The sequence below is a fragment of the Haemaphysalis longicornis genome, unplaced genomic scaffold (genome assembly GCF_048455015.1).
Source record: "Haemaphysalis longicornis isolate Haplotype H1 unplaced genomic scaffold, Haemaphysalis longicornis Haplotype H1 scaffold_3, whole genome shotgun sequence".
Classification (NCBI taxonomy): Eukaryota; Metazoa; Arthropoda; class Arachnida; order Ixodida; family Ixodidae; genus Haemaphysalis; species Haemaphysalis longicornis.
Genome location: NW_027526335.1, coordinates 206,840,346 through 206,854,313, shown reverse-complemented (window position 1 = coordinate 206,854,313; position 13,968 = coordinate 206,840,346). Strand labels below are relative to the sequence as shown.

Sequence of the window (13,968 nt, the reverse complement as noted above, 5' to 3'; positions counted from 1 at the left end):
TTTCAGGCACCTGTGGCTAACTCGGGACGTAAAGCGATGACGTCACAGGGGTTGGACATGCCGCTTGATATTTTCAATTTTCGGAGCATTTCACCACTCGTCAGTTGAACGCTTCCAGTTGGCTTTTGATATGTTGACGTGCGCAGTTGAACTTCGTGAAAATTTTTAAATACCGCGCTGTGGACCTTTGCGTGACTTTGGATGCGTTAGTGAAATATTGAGACAGGTGGAAAAACAAACATTTCTGGGCCAAACTTTTGGTTGTCGCAGAACGGGCAGCTTTCTTGCTACTTGGTAATATTTATTCTTAAAATATTTATTTTTGTCTCAGTTTTCTTCCAAAAAACGTTTCCAAAGAAAGTGTAGCCATGCTACGTCATCAGGATTCAAATAAAAATCCCACGCTGAAACTATAGTTAAGGAATGTAGAAGCGTCTCCTGTACGATGCGTTGCCTGTAGGATACTCCGCAGGACGGCAAAACAATGAAGCATATCGCATTTAATGAGAGAATTCACAAATTCTCGCGTACATTTCGAACCTATTGGCGGTGAGACGATTAAGTGGCGCCCCCTGGCTCTTACGTCGGCTTAAGGACTCTCGCCGCGGTCGTCTGATACAATCCCCTTGTTCTTTCTTCCCTTGCAGTGCCCGTGCTCGAAATAACTCGGTATGATGCTTTGCGGCATTACAAAGCCCATTTCTATTTATTAGGTTATTTTCGCCAGCTTCTCACACATCTGAATAATTTCAAGCTTATCCCCCACAAGTTTTAAACACACGAGAAGAGAGAGAACATCTGTCTTCAGAGCATCGTTCGGAATACCGTGTTTAACACGTCCTTTATAGCTTACCCGCGTGGTTTGGCACTCAGAGCTTCTTGATAAGTATTCGAAATGCGGAGGCTTCCCTACAGCATTTTTCAGAAGCTCTTAAAAAGTCTCAAGAGTGTAACGCTACGTGCCAAGAAGCGGGCCCGTACACGCGCATCGCAAATCAGGAAATGAAGCGGCTGTCTTCTATTTCTTTCATTGTTGTCGTTGACTTGTATCAGATGAACGTTTTTTTTTCTCGGCCCAACGCATTCATTTTTCTCCACCGTCACAAACGTCTTATTAGTAGGTTTGGGAATGTTTGGGAGGCTCACGAAGATCATGGGGATATTCTCTTTGTGTGGTATGGCATACATTCCTTTCTTTAAAAATTACCTTTAATTATGGCTGCGTGCAAAAAGGGGCATATCAGCAGAATCCGTTGTTTATTCACATGCAAATACAATGAAAAGGTTTGTGCTACGCCACCGCGATCGCTCCCCAGACAACGTTGTCCAGAGTACTCGAGGGTTGCTTTTGTGCTCCGAATTTCCATCCTAACTATCGTTACCACAACGAAGTGACTATCAACCCTAACAATTATGACATGATTATGGTGTTGATGGCTTGATAAAAATGCTAACGAACGCAATAAATAGTATGCGTGCATATATTGCAAGAATCAAGCCCAATGAATATTTTCAAGCAGCTCTTTATTGTTCTCCAACCTTTTCAGTCGTAAAGAACAAATTATGGTCTACTCGGCATGGTGCTCTATGAAATGAAAAAAAAAATAGTCTTGCTGTCTTGCCTGGACTGAGGAACCGGCCCATTAATCAGCTCGATTTTACTGGTAAAGTTTTCTCGTTCCCTTCTTCCTCCCCCTCCCATTGCGTGCAGTTTTCCTATAACGCATATATGAATATTGGGAATATATGGCTGTGGGAAACGTACAGAAGTAACCCACAAGGTCGAAACAAACATACCGTTACTGCATCTTTACCGTACACATGACTCGTTTTCCTCAATAAGCCTCTATAGTGGTTAGAAGCCTATTGCAGAACCACCAAGCGACTATACGCACAGTGGGTTATTCGGAAATTAACCTACCGTTTTTGCCGCCCATAGTGCATGTCGGCATACTTTGATGCCATGACTACGTAAAGTGATGTGATACAATAGTTTCGAGCATTCGGCAACGCGACAAAAATTGTTTTAACTTCGTATGATTACCGGGAATCGTAATGCCTTCTGTAAAAGCCGACAGCACCAAAGGCCAGTAATTTCTTTTGATCTTGTGTTTGCGTTGTCGGTTACTTGCAGCTGGCTGCTCCCGTGTTCAAATAAAGAATCTGACGCCTAGCTCCGACTGTTTGCGCTCCGCATGGGATCGGCATCGCAAACTATGGGGCGACGTCGGGAATGTTTCGACAGTAGCGGTATGCAAAACTACACTTTAACACACGCCTTGAGCTAGTGTATGCGATGTTAAGTCCATTATTATGATAAAAAGTTACGCGCACGCAAAATATGGTGCGAAGAAACATAGGACTCCAACCGAGCGAAAAGAAACAGCAGGGCAGGAAGAGCGAGACCGAGTAAAGAAGACGACCGAGGCGAGAGTTCCTACGCCGACGTCACGGAGGCGCGCATCGCAGCGCCGCCCGTGGTCGCGCTAACCCCCATTAGCTGGCTTCACAGCAGTGAGATTGTTTTTCGTGTCTATTTTTCCCACGGCAAGGCACGACATGGCACATATTTATAAGTAGCCCTGCACTGAAGCGTTACACTTTTATTTGGTTTTCTCGTATGTTCGCAACAAGTAATGTGGAGTTTTGTGAATTGGTATACATGAAGAGTTTATGTAATAATTTATTTAAACTGCCACTAGTTCAAACATTTCTAATATTTATTTTATATACAGAAACGCGTGACGAGGCGTCAAAGAGTGAGGCAGTCGACCCTAAAAGCACAGCCCCAGAGCATTGCAAAGAACAACAAAATGTGTTAACATGGCAGTAAAGCAACCGTAGTGTGCACATTACACCACTGAAATGAAAAAAAATGACCCACAATAATCGCCAAAACATTGTTTTGCAACACTCCTGGTTAAGACGTTTAGCAGTTTGATACTTGCAAAGCAATATAGAAAAATTTAAAAACAATCACACTACATAAAACAAAACTCATACTCCCTGTAGTACTGCGAACGCTAAGATACAAATCTTTGCTCGTGTTTACTATATGTGTACCGCTAGAAGAAAAAAAGTGGTATATAATATTCAATTGAAAATTTAATTGTTTCAGTTACACAACCCGTTGAAATGTGTTCAGTAATGTGACGCTCATGATTGGTGGACTTGCTTGTTTTATTGTTCAATAATATAGTGTGGAAGGGTGTTCCTGTGACACTTAATTTGGAAAGCTAATCAGACGAGGTTGTAAGAGTGTCTATTAGGTGTAAATGTGCGTGTACAACCAAGGAAGGGTATATATTCAACCAACAAAAATACATTCTTATTAATATTGTTAGTTTTATTGTACCAGTTATGCTTGTTATTGCGAAGAAGTTTCAACAATAACGCCTGATATTTCTCATGTTGCTATACCTCAAAAGGCCTTTTTCTGTATTTATAAACAGCAACTCAGCCGGTTTCCTTTGTACTGCCTCGGCGTTCTGACTATGCGAATGTCCGGAGAAAGTCTGACAACTCTAATATATTCTAAGATGGGACCAACGAATTAATCCAACGAAAGGCAGAAGTTTTTTCCCAGGCGGCGTAAGACGGTGGCGGTGGACAAAAAATTGCCGTTTCAGAGCATATGACACAATCTTGTAGCAATAATAAACCACTGCTGGTGATGCTTCCTTTCTTGTCATAGCTATTTAAACTACGTAAAACTAGTCAAGAGGTGTCGTTTATATGTATACACTCTGCATAACTAGTGATAGAGGTGACCTCTATTAGGTATGAAAATTAAAAGTACCGTAGAACCTCGATAAACGAAAATCGCTTAACGGAATTGCCGCTGAAACGGAACACTAGCCTATAAGTTCGTTAGTTTGTATTCAGATAACGTAAAAAAACTTCCGTTATTCGGAAATGAAATGTCCGCCTGTGTCTGTAAACTGAACCGAAAATGAAACTTTTTGACAGACCCATTGCTATGATCATCAACCTTTGAGCGTCAGCCAGTTCCCGCTGTTTCAGTTTCATTTAGCCTTGCTGACCTCGTATAGCTCGTGTCGTTATCAGTCAGCCGTATTAGCTTAACGAATGCAGCATCCCAGTTCTTGTTCTCGTTGTTCGTTCTCGAAACAAATCGCTGAGGTTACATAGCTTAGCTTCTGCCGCCTGGTTCGTGCCATCGTGGGCCTATTCGCGCTTCATAACCACGTTGCCGCCTTCTTATTCGGTGGCTCGTCAACACTCGCGAAGTGAGTCCTCTAGCCTCCGTTGTTTAATGCGGCACAGAAGCGTTCACACCACGCGCGCACGTTACAAAAGAAGATGGGCATTATTCTTAATTCAAAAGCGGCTCTCACACGAAGACCGCGCTCGCGACGATGTATGGTGTCCCTAAAAGTAGCATGACACGGAGGAGATACGGGATGCCTTCAGAACTTCGCGATTCAGGCCACAAAGAAGCGTCTTGATGAAGTGGTAGACGAAGAGGACGAGTAAGAAGATCAATCTGAAGAGATAGCTATCGTATAACATACCACACTTCAAAGAGCTGTGCGCTATTTAAGAGATTTTTTTCAGAATTAGGGAGGATTTTAAACGTAGTTCAGAGCTTACGTGCCATGGAAAAACGATCCTGAAGATGGAGGTGCAAGAACTCAAAATAAAATTCATGCATTTTTAGTGCACAGTCACTAATTGTTGCCAAAATAAAACTTTGAATGCGGTGTCTAAACCGGTTCTGGTTTTGTAGGTTTCTGAAAACATTATGAGCTACATTCACCTCTAGTGCTCAGAAATTCATGAAACGGTGTCAAGAGTGTGCATGAACAAAAATTTGCACTTTTGCACATCTCTCAGTAAACGGAACTGCTGCTAAAAAAACAGTTATTCAGTCCCTTTAGATTCCGTTTATCGAGAGTCTACTGCACACTAATTTGGTTACCAACTGGAACGCGTATTTTTGTACCTTTACTACTGCTATTCAAATTTATATTTACTCAATAACTGCTATTTCAAATCGCCTCATCAACTGCGGAAATATGATTTTTCCGCATATAGTTGAATCATCTGATGAGTCTGATTTTCCTGATGAATTGTAGGGTATAACGTTTATGGAAATTAAGAAAAACAATAGGGGCTACGACGCTACTTTCTAGTACTCCCGACGCCTCAGGGGAAATTTCGGACGCGTAAAGGTGGACTCTTACATACTGGTATCGGCGGGAAAGTTGCAGGGAGTGTTCAAGTTCAAAGCATGTGTTTATGTGCTTACGAATTATGCGTAAAAAATCCTCCATACTCCTCGGGTAAGAAGACCAGCCTAAAATTAAAGGTATGAGTTTCCTTTACGGGTTTGTTCAGGAGGTTTACTGTAGCCATTTTATATTCTTTGTGTTTCGTACCCGCACCAAGGGCCTACTAAAATAGTGTAGACGTATTTAAAACGCGACTCAAAGAATCCATAAAAGAACTCGTCGCACCTTATCAGGTTGAGTCGATTTCTTTTCATCTAAGGCTAATGAAAAAGTGAGAACTGCGGCTTTGGCAACCGCCAAGGAGACCCTATGTTGGCGTTGTTAAAAGAGCCGATGAGTGCCACGTTTTTGTAGCCTACCCTTAAGGTGTACGCGAAGAAAGTGTTGTTCCAGTTTTCCTGCCCTCTTCAGTTGATTTTAGATGTTCATGTTGTTTCTTGTAGCTCTAGTAACTGCTAAATTTTAAGTAGCAGGTTTCAGTGCAGTAATGGGCGTGGAAAGTTGTTAACGGTTGATTATTGTTGATTTGCTTTTCGACCTTTTTTTAAGCGTTTTCTTTTTTATTTGCCAGGGACAATTTGCGTTAAATCTTTGCTTTTTCGTTGTTAGCATTTTTGAATTTTGTTGCCACTTACGTGATAAGGCAAAATTAAAAGAGTTTATCCCAAGCATTAGTCGATCAATGCTATAAATGGAATGATTTTTGAAACCGTCGTATTGGTGCGTGAAGTCGCCAAGTATGGTTGTATAACAAGTATTGTGTACGCATTATGCTTCGGGGACGGGGCCAAGGAGGGTAACGCGCGCTGTTCAAGCGCTTCCATGGTGAGGTCCGCCGCCGTAACCGAAACAGACGCGCCCATGGTAGTCCCGTGGTTTGCATGTAGAAATTGCCCATAAAGACGAAGTAAGTGTTCTCAAGGCAGAAATCCCTTTCCACGAGCGTGCAGGTAGACGTCGCTGTCAACGTGTGCACCGCTTCTCTCGATTATGATGAAACGTTGCCCCAGAGATGCCCGATAGATGTACCGGACCTATGCAGGCTCATAGATTTCTCCCTTAATAACACTTACTTCGTCTTTACGGACAATTTCTACAAGCAAAGCGAGGGGACTCCAATGGGCGCGTCTGTTTCGATTACGGAGGCGAACCTCACTATGGAAGCGCTTGAACAGCGCTTGAAAAGCGCTTGAACTCCTCCGCCCCGTCCCCGGAAGTGTTCCTCCGCTACATTGATTATTGTTTCTGCATCATCCAAAAACATGTGGTGAGCAAGTTCCTGGATCACCTGAACAGCTTGGAAAGAGCCTTTCAGTTCACTTTGGCAGAGGAGGTGGATGGAAAACTTTCTTTCCTTGACGTCCTCGTTTCACTGCAGGGCCAGAGGCTAAGCTTCAGCGCCTACCGGAAAGATACACACACAGGTCGATACCTGAGTTTCGGCTCTGTGCACCTGGCCGCCCACAAGCAAGCCGTTGTTAGCACGTTACTGCAGCGGGCCGAACGTCTGTGCTCACGGTCCGAGGATGTGGCTGTGGACAAGAAAGAGGTACGGGATGATCGCGCAAGCTGCAAATACCCTAGACGCTTTATCGATGCAATAAAATGTCAGCTGTCCCGTAGGTTACAACCGGACGCACCTCTTCCCCTCAAGAAACGGGCGTCTGTGGCGTATATTCCTTAAACAAGCGAATGTCTCGCACTTGTCTTACGGAGGTATGACGTACAGGTGGCACATGTTCCGCCAAGAAAGATGCGTCACCAGCTCGTAAAAGTGATGGACAGCTTGCCCAAGGAACGTTTTCCCGGAGTTGTGTATGAAATCTCGTGGACAGACTGTGACGATGTTTACATCGGGGAATCAGGAAACTACAAGAAACAATTACAGCAACACGCTCGTGACGTAAGGAATAAGAGCGTTCGCAACAACGCTTTACAGAGCACGCCGTCACGAATGACCACAAGATTGACTGGGACGGTGCAACAATCGTCCCAACAGAAAAATCGGCAACTTCACGCCTGCATCTGGAATAACTAATCATTCAGACCACATCTAACACGGTTAATCATGACGACGGAAATCTAAATCCAATCTACGTGCGCTATATACATCGATTACTCAACCCCATTTAAACGATCTATTTCTGGTGATGTATTCATTGTGAACAAGGCTTCCGTGCTGGAAGCCGAAACGTCAAGAACGATTTTTTGACTGGTCGGCGTCTAGTGTGTTTGAAATGTATTCTCCTGGCCAGACGAAATTCCGTCACTGTCTCGACATCATTACCCTTAGCCAGGCGTATGGCCAAGAATTCATCACCCAGATCCGCAGATAAATTAACCTCAACTGCCGCATCGCCTCGTTTAAAAACCACCTTAAGTTCAACCTAACATGTAAAGTTCGTAACCTGGTTCCACGCTCCTTACGTCTGAACAGGCCTGTGTCTGCGCCCTTCGGTCACCGTGTGGTAGGAAAAGCGGAAGGGCTGCTGCTGCAAGCTATGATCGTGGACTGCAAAGCGAAAATTCGTGCCCTAGAGAACGATGCCTTCTTCGCCCATCGTACCCTGGAGCACCGCTGCCCCATCGAGTTCTCCAGCATCCAGCTGAACTCGAATCAAAAGACGAAGCTCCAACGCCAGAGAGGTGAGCGTGCCCATGACGACAAGCTGACTAGCCTTCTCGCAGTGCAATCGGCCAATATAAGGGCGCCTTCGAGAACCGTGGTGCATAATTTCTCGCAATACAGGCCAAGCCGAGATGAAGAAAGTGTCCGGAACCTGGGGCTGAATTTCAACTTGGACCAGCACCGGACAAGAAGAAAGTAGTATGTGGAGTAGAAAATTCTGTCAGCCTTGTTGAAAACACTCGCCGCGAAGAAGCCCGCACCCGAGTGGTTGGCGTGCTCAACGCTGTCCATCGCGGGCCTTCCCGCTCTGCGTTGCACTTGTAGAATGTGAAGCAAGCAGGAGTCTCCGTGAAAACGAGCATATTGTTATTTTGCCAGCTGATAAAGGCAATGAGACGGTTCTCCTGGATAAGGCCGACTAAGAAAAGAAGATGCTGCTGCCTCTCGAAGACAGCGAAACTTATGTACCCCCCAAAAAGGAGGACCCAACGCTCAAGTTTGAAAGAGAGTTCCAGAAGCTGCTGGCGGACGTGTTTCTGTCTGTTCCTCCAAACCATAAAGCGCTCTACTACAGACTGCTCAGCCACAATGGATCCGCGCCCGCCTTCTATGGTTTGCCAAAAATTCACAAGCCAGACGTTCCCATCCGCCCCATCGTTGACTGCACACGCTCCCCCCTGCAGAACCTGTCGAAATTCTTGCACCAAGTTCTGGCTCCGTTGGTCGGTCAGGGTGCAGGTCATGTTCAGAATTCCTCCGGTTTTTCCAGAAGACCGGGTGCATCACGATCGAGGAACACGATTTGATGGTGTCCTTCGACGTGAAGTCCCTTTTCACGAGCGTGCCGATAGACTTCGCTGTCAACGTGTGCACCGCTGCTCTCGAGTCTGATGCAACATTGCCCCAGAGATGCCCGATAGACGTACCTGACCTGCGCAGGCTCCTAGATTTCTGCATTAAGAACACTTACTTCGTCTTTATGGGCAATTTGTACAAGCAAAGCCAGGGGACTCCCATGGACGCGTCTGTTTCGGTTGCGGCGGTGAACCTGACCATGGAAGCGCTTCAACAGCGGGCGTTAGCTTCTTTCGCCCCGTCCCCGAAAGTGTTCCTCCGCTACGTTGATGATTGTTTCTGCATCATCCAAAAAGATGAGTTGAGCAAGTTCCTGGATGACCTGAACAGCTTGGAAAGAGCCATTAAGTTTACTTCGGAAGAGGAGGTGGATGGAAAACTTCCTTTCCTCGACGTCCTCGTTTCACGCAGGGCCAGAGGTTAAGCTTCAGCGTGTACCGGTAAGATGCACACACAGGTCGATACCCCAGTTTCAGCTCTGCACCCGGCCGCCCACAAGCAAGCCGTTGTTAGTAGGTTACTGCAGCGGGCCGAACGTCTGTGCTCAAGGCCAGAGGATGTGGCTGTGGACACGAAAAAGGTACGGGATGATCTCGCAAGCTGCGGATACCCTAGACGCTTTATCGATGCAACGGAACGTCAGCTGTCACGTAGGGGCAACCGGACGCACCTCCTCCCGTCAAGAAACGGGCTTCTGTGCCGTATATTCCTAGTACAAGCGAATGCCTCGCGCGTGTCTTACGGGAGTATGACGTACAGGTGGCACATGTTCCGGCAAGAAGGATATGTCACCAGCTTCTAAAAGTGAAGGACAGCTTGCTCAAGGAACGTTTCCCCAGAGTTGTGTATGAAATCCCGTGCGCAGACTGCGACGGTGTTCACATCGGGGAATCAGGAAACTACAACAAACGATTACAGCAACACGCTCGTGACGTAAGGAATGACAGCGTTCGAAACAACGCTTTTATTATTGTTGATTTGCTTTTCGACCTTTTTTTAAGCGTTTTCTTTTTTATTTGCCAGGGACAATTTGCGTTAAATCTTTGCTTTTTCGTTGTTAGCATTTTTGAATTTTGTTGCCACTTACGTGATAAGGCAAAATTAAAAGAGTTTATCCCAAGCATTAGTCGATCAATGCTATAAATGGAATGATTTTTGAAACCGTCGTATTGGTGCGTGAAGTCGCCAAGTATGGTTGTATAACAAGTATTGTGTACGCATTATGCTTCGGGGACGGGGCCAAGGAGGGTAACGCGCGCTGTTCAAGCGCTTCCATGGTGAGGTCCGCCGCCGTAACCGAAACAGACGCGCCCATGGTAGTCCCGTGGTTTGCATGTAGAAATTGCCCATAAAGACGAAGTAAGTGTTCTCAAGGCAGAAATCCCTTTCCACGAGCGTGCAGGTAGACGTCGCTGTCAACGTGTGCACCGCTTCTCTCGATTATGATGAAACGTTGCCCCAGAGATGCCCGATAGATGTACCGGACCTATGCAGGCTCATAGATTTCTCCCTTAATAACACTTACTTCGTCTTTACGGACAATTTCTACAAGCAAAGCGAGGGGACTCCCATGGGCGCGTCTGTTTCGATTACGGAGGCGAACCTCACTATGGAAGCGCTTGAACAGCGCTTGAAAAGCGCTTGAACTCCTCCGCCCCGTCCCCGGAAGTGTTCCTCCGCTACATTGATTATTGTTTCTGCATCATCCAAAAACATGTGGTGAGCAAGTTCCTGGATCACCTGAACAGCTTGGAAAGAGCCTTTCAGTTCACTTTGGCAGAGGAGGTGGATGGAAAACTTTCTTTCCTTGACGTCCTCGTTTCACTGCAGGGCCAGAGGCTAAGCTTCAGCGCCTACCGGAAAGATACACACACAGGTCGATACCTGAGTTTCGGCTCTGTGCACCTGGCCGCCCACAAGCAAGCCGTTGTTAGCACGTTACTGCAGCGGGCCGAACGTCTGTGCTCACGGTCCGAGGATGTGGCTGTGGACAAGAAAGAGGTACGGGATGATCGCGCAAGCTGCAAATACCCTAGACGCTTTATCGATGCAATAAAATGTCAGCTGTCCCGTAGGTTACAACCGGACGCACCTCTTCCCCTCAAGAAACGGGCGTCTGTGGCGTATATTCCTTAAACAAGCGAATGTCTCGCACTTGTCTTACGGAGGTATGACGTACAGGTGGCACATGTTCCGCCAAGAAAGATGCGTCACCAGCTCGTAAAAGTGATGGACAGCTTGCCCAAGGAACGTTTTCCCGGAGTTGTGTATGAAATCTCGTGGACAGACTGTGACGATGTTTACATCGGGGAATCAGGAAACTACAAGAAACAATTACAGCAACACGCTCGTGACGTAAGGAATAAGAGCGTTCGCAACAACGCTTTACAGAGCACGCCGTCACGAATGACCACAAGATTGACTGGGACGGTGCAACAATCGTCGCAACAGAAAAATCGGCAAATTCACGCCTGCATCTGGAATCACTAATCCTTCAGACCACATCTAACACAGTTAATCGTAACCACGGAAATCAAAATCCAATCTACGCGTGCTTCTTACATTGATTACTCAACCCCATTGAAATGATCCATTTTTGGTGATGTATTCATTGTGAACAGGGCTTCCGTGCTGGAAGCCGAAACGTCGAGAACGATTTTTTGCCTGGTCGGCGTCTCGTGTGTTTGACAAGAGACACAAGAGAAAGACGTAGAAAATAGAAATATGTTTACTGACGTTTTAGGAAGAGGACTTCTTTTCTTCAGACTACAGAGGAAGTTCGTTTCAGAGTTATATATATTCAGAAAATGTAGCAAGGGTGAGGGCGAGGTATGAGAAGGGAGAGTTTGTACAATTGGATCATGGTTGGTGGGTAGCAAAAGAATGAAGAGAGAGCTGGAAAAAATTTAAAAAGGATAATAACACGCAGTCACGTGGTACGCACATGGGAAAGAAAGTGAGAAGAACCAAACAGAGAAAATTTGCAAGGTAATTCCCCCCTCCCTCGCTGCAACAGGGGTGAACGAGGGGTCAAAAAAAGATATGCCCTGCACGTGTTTGACAAGGGCAGAAAAATTAGTCACGCGGAACAAAGAAGGTCCGAAGAAGATGTGCCCATGCACACAAAGGGCGAACATCTGCCCATACAGACCCGTTCTAAGAATCAGGGTAAGGTCATTGAAACATGAGACACTTGGCTTCTGCTGGTGGGAGGCAAGGGTGCGCCCGAAAGGAGAATTCTGACGAAGGCCGGTCCCCGGTCGAAACGTTAAAACCTATCCTATTTCGACGTATTTCATTTTCTTCATTATTTATATATATATATATATTTATATATATACAGAAATAATACTCTGGGGAAGGTAGCGGCCTCATACCTTCTCCAAATAATATTTCTATCTGTTGACCATCTTCAAAGCCCTCTCGTTCCATATATATATATATATATATATAGACAGAGAGAGAGAGAGAGAAGATGGTTGAAAATTACAAAAACCGTTTTCTACCGAGTTGGAAACAACGGGTCAATAGACAATGACCAGTCGCAAAGCTCAATTACGACAACCTAATCACCTAATCTCCACTGCATGTGGGACGAAAACACAGAAATCGTGATAGACAAAAACAAATAGCGCTGAAATCTTATTTTATCGCTGTCTACCAATAACTTCGGAGACAGCGATACTCAGTAAGGATTTCCAGGTCCAGAGAATGTGATCAAGCTAGCCGAGGCTGCCACTGGAGATCATGGCATTCTGGCCTCCACCTGACCAGCAGACGACGTTAAATAGGCCCTTCAAGGTGTACCCAAGAATAGGGTATTTCTTGTTTCGTCTCTTCCGCTCCCCTCTTCACACATTTAGCTTTGCGAACCGTTTCATCCTTTTGTTTGTGATTCCACCCGTTCTGTGTGCTACACCTCGCACTAGTGCTTGTAATGTCTCCCTATCGTAGAGATAAGGTGTCGAACTATGAAACAATTGGCGCTATGAAAAGCTGCGCGCTTTACAGGTTGGTCGAGCCTAGGTATGTTTATTAATTTGCCATCTGAAAACTGGTCGGACGCCTATTTTAACAAGACTTCGCTATGAACGTACAGCGGCACTCGTAGCAGGGTGTGTGCGGCATCACTGCTGTGGTATTTTCAGTACCTAATTTCCGCAAGACCATTCCATTAGATGGGTGCACTCTCTTTTTGCTATTTATTAAAATACGGTCTGTAGCCTTTACTGTATAAAGCTGGCTCTTCTTGTCAGCTTTTTCTAGCATGATGGTTTTGGCGCTTTTGTTACCCAGCAGTTACCCATCATGGGATAAAGTAAAGAAAAATACCCTTCAGCAGCATACGCTCTCTTCAAGCCATACGATGTTAAAATGTAAAATCATTTTCGTTCATTTGCCCTATTGTGCCTACACGAGTATTAGTGGTGATTCAAGTTTTATACCGCTATTTTTAAATTATTATCTAGCAGTGCATTATCAAGTAACTGTATCACATAGAAGTCCTTCATGAGCATACCTTTCATTTCAAATAACGCGCAGCAAGCCATCAAATTCATTAAAACGTTTTTAAATTATTCGATACCAGCAGGAAGTTTTCCCAATTAAAGTTGAAGAAAAACAATTTTTCGCACTCAAATAAAAGCTCTGTATACAGTTAAATATGAAATAGACTCACTGCTTGTCGAGTTGTCTGCACCCAACGATGTTGCTCTTCAATCAAAAGCCAGAAGGCTTAAATAAAAGCGGCGATAAATCTTTGTTGTTTTTTTTTAAATAATGTTCTCTTTTTTGACGGAGTGATACCCCTATTTGACATCTGCAAAAAAAGGTCAACAACCCGAAATGCTTTCGCTATTTTTGTCCTCAAGGGATGCCTAAAATAGGTAGCCATTTTAGGCGCGCTACCGCTAGATAAGCGTTCTTTTACTGCCGTGTTACATGTCAACTTTTTCGACCATTCAACGGAGCTTTGACGTAGCTCTTTTGTCTATATCCTAGCTTCTATGACACAGCTAGCGTTGACGGCTCCTTCATCGCTACGGGTTGTTTCATCAAATGCTGCAGGCAATCAGCGTTTCCAGCTCTGAGGGAGGCGCAGGTGGCTGCGGCGGCTAGGGCGCGGTATACGAGAGCGACACTCTCGCACAGCGTACCTTTTTAGGAAGAATGTCGGTCTTCGCCATCCGTCACACCAGCTTTCCTGAGTATATTGATATAGCGCGTCAT

General features: G+C 45.2%; 1 long non-coding RNA gene across 1 annotated transcript in view; it reads right to left on the bottom strand.

Annotated features, from left to right (window-relative positions):
• The window catches only part of LOC144173670 (uncharacterized), a 149,899-nt gene extending 136,452 nt beyond the window's left edge, over window positions 1-13,447 (bottom strand). Inside the window, exon 1 of the long non-coding RNA XR_013323354.1 lies at window positions 13,418-13,447. This is a non-coding gene — a long non-coding RNA (uncharacterized LOC144173670). The remainder of the gene's footprint in view (window positions 1-13,417) is intronic.
• Window positions 13,448-13,968: the final 521 nt, after the last annotated feature.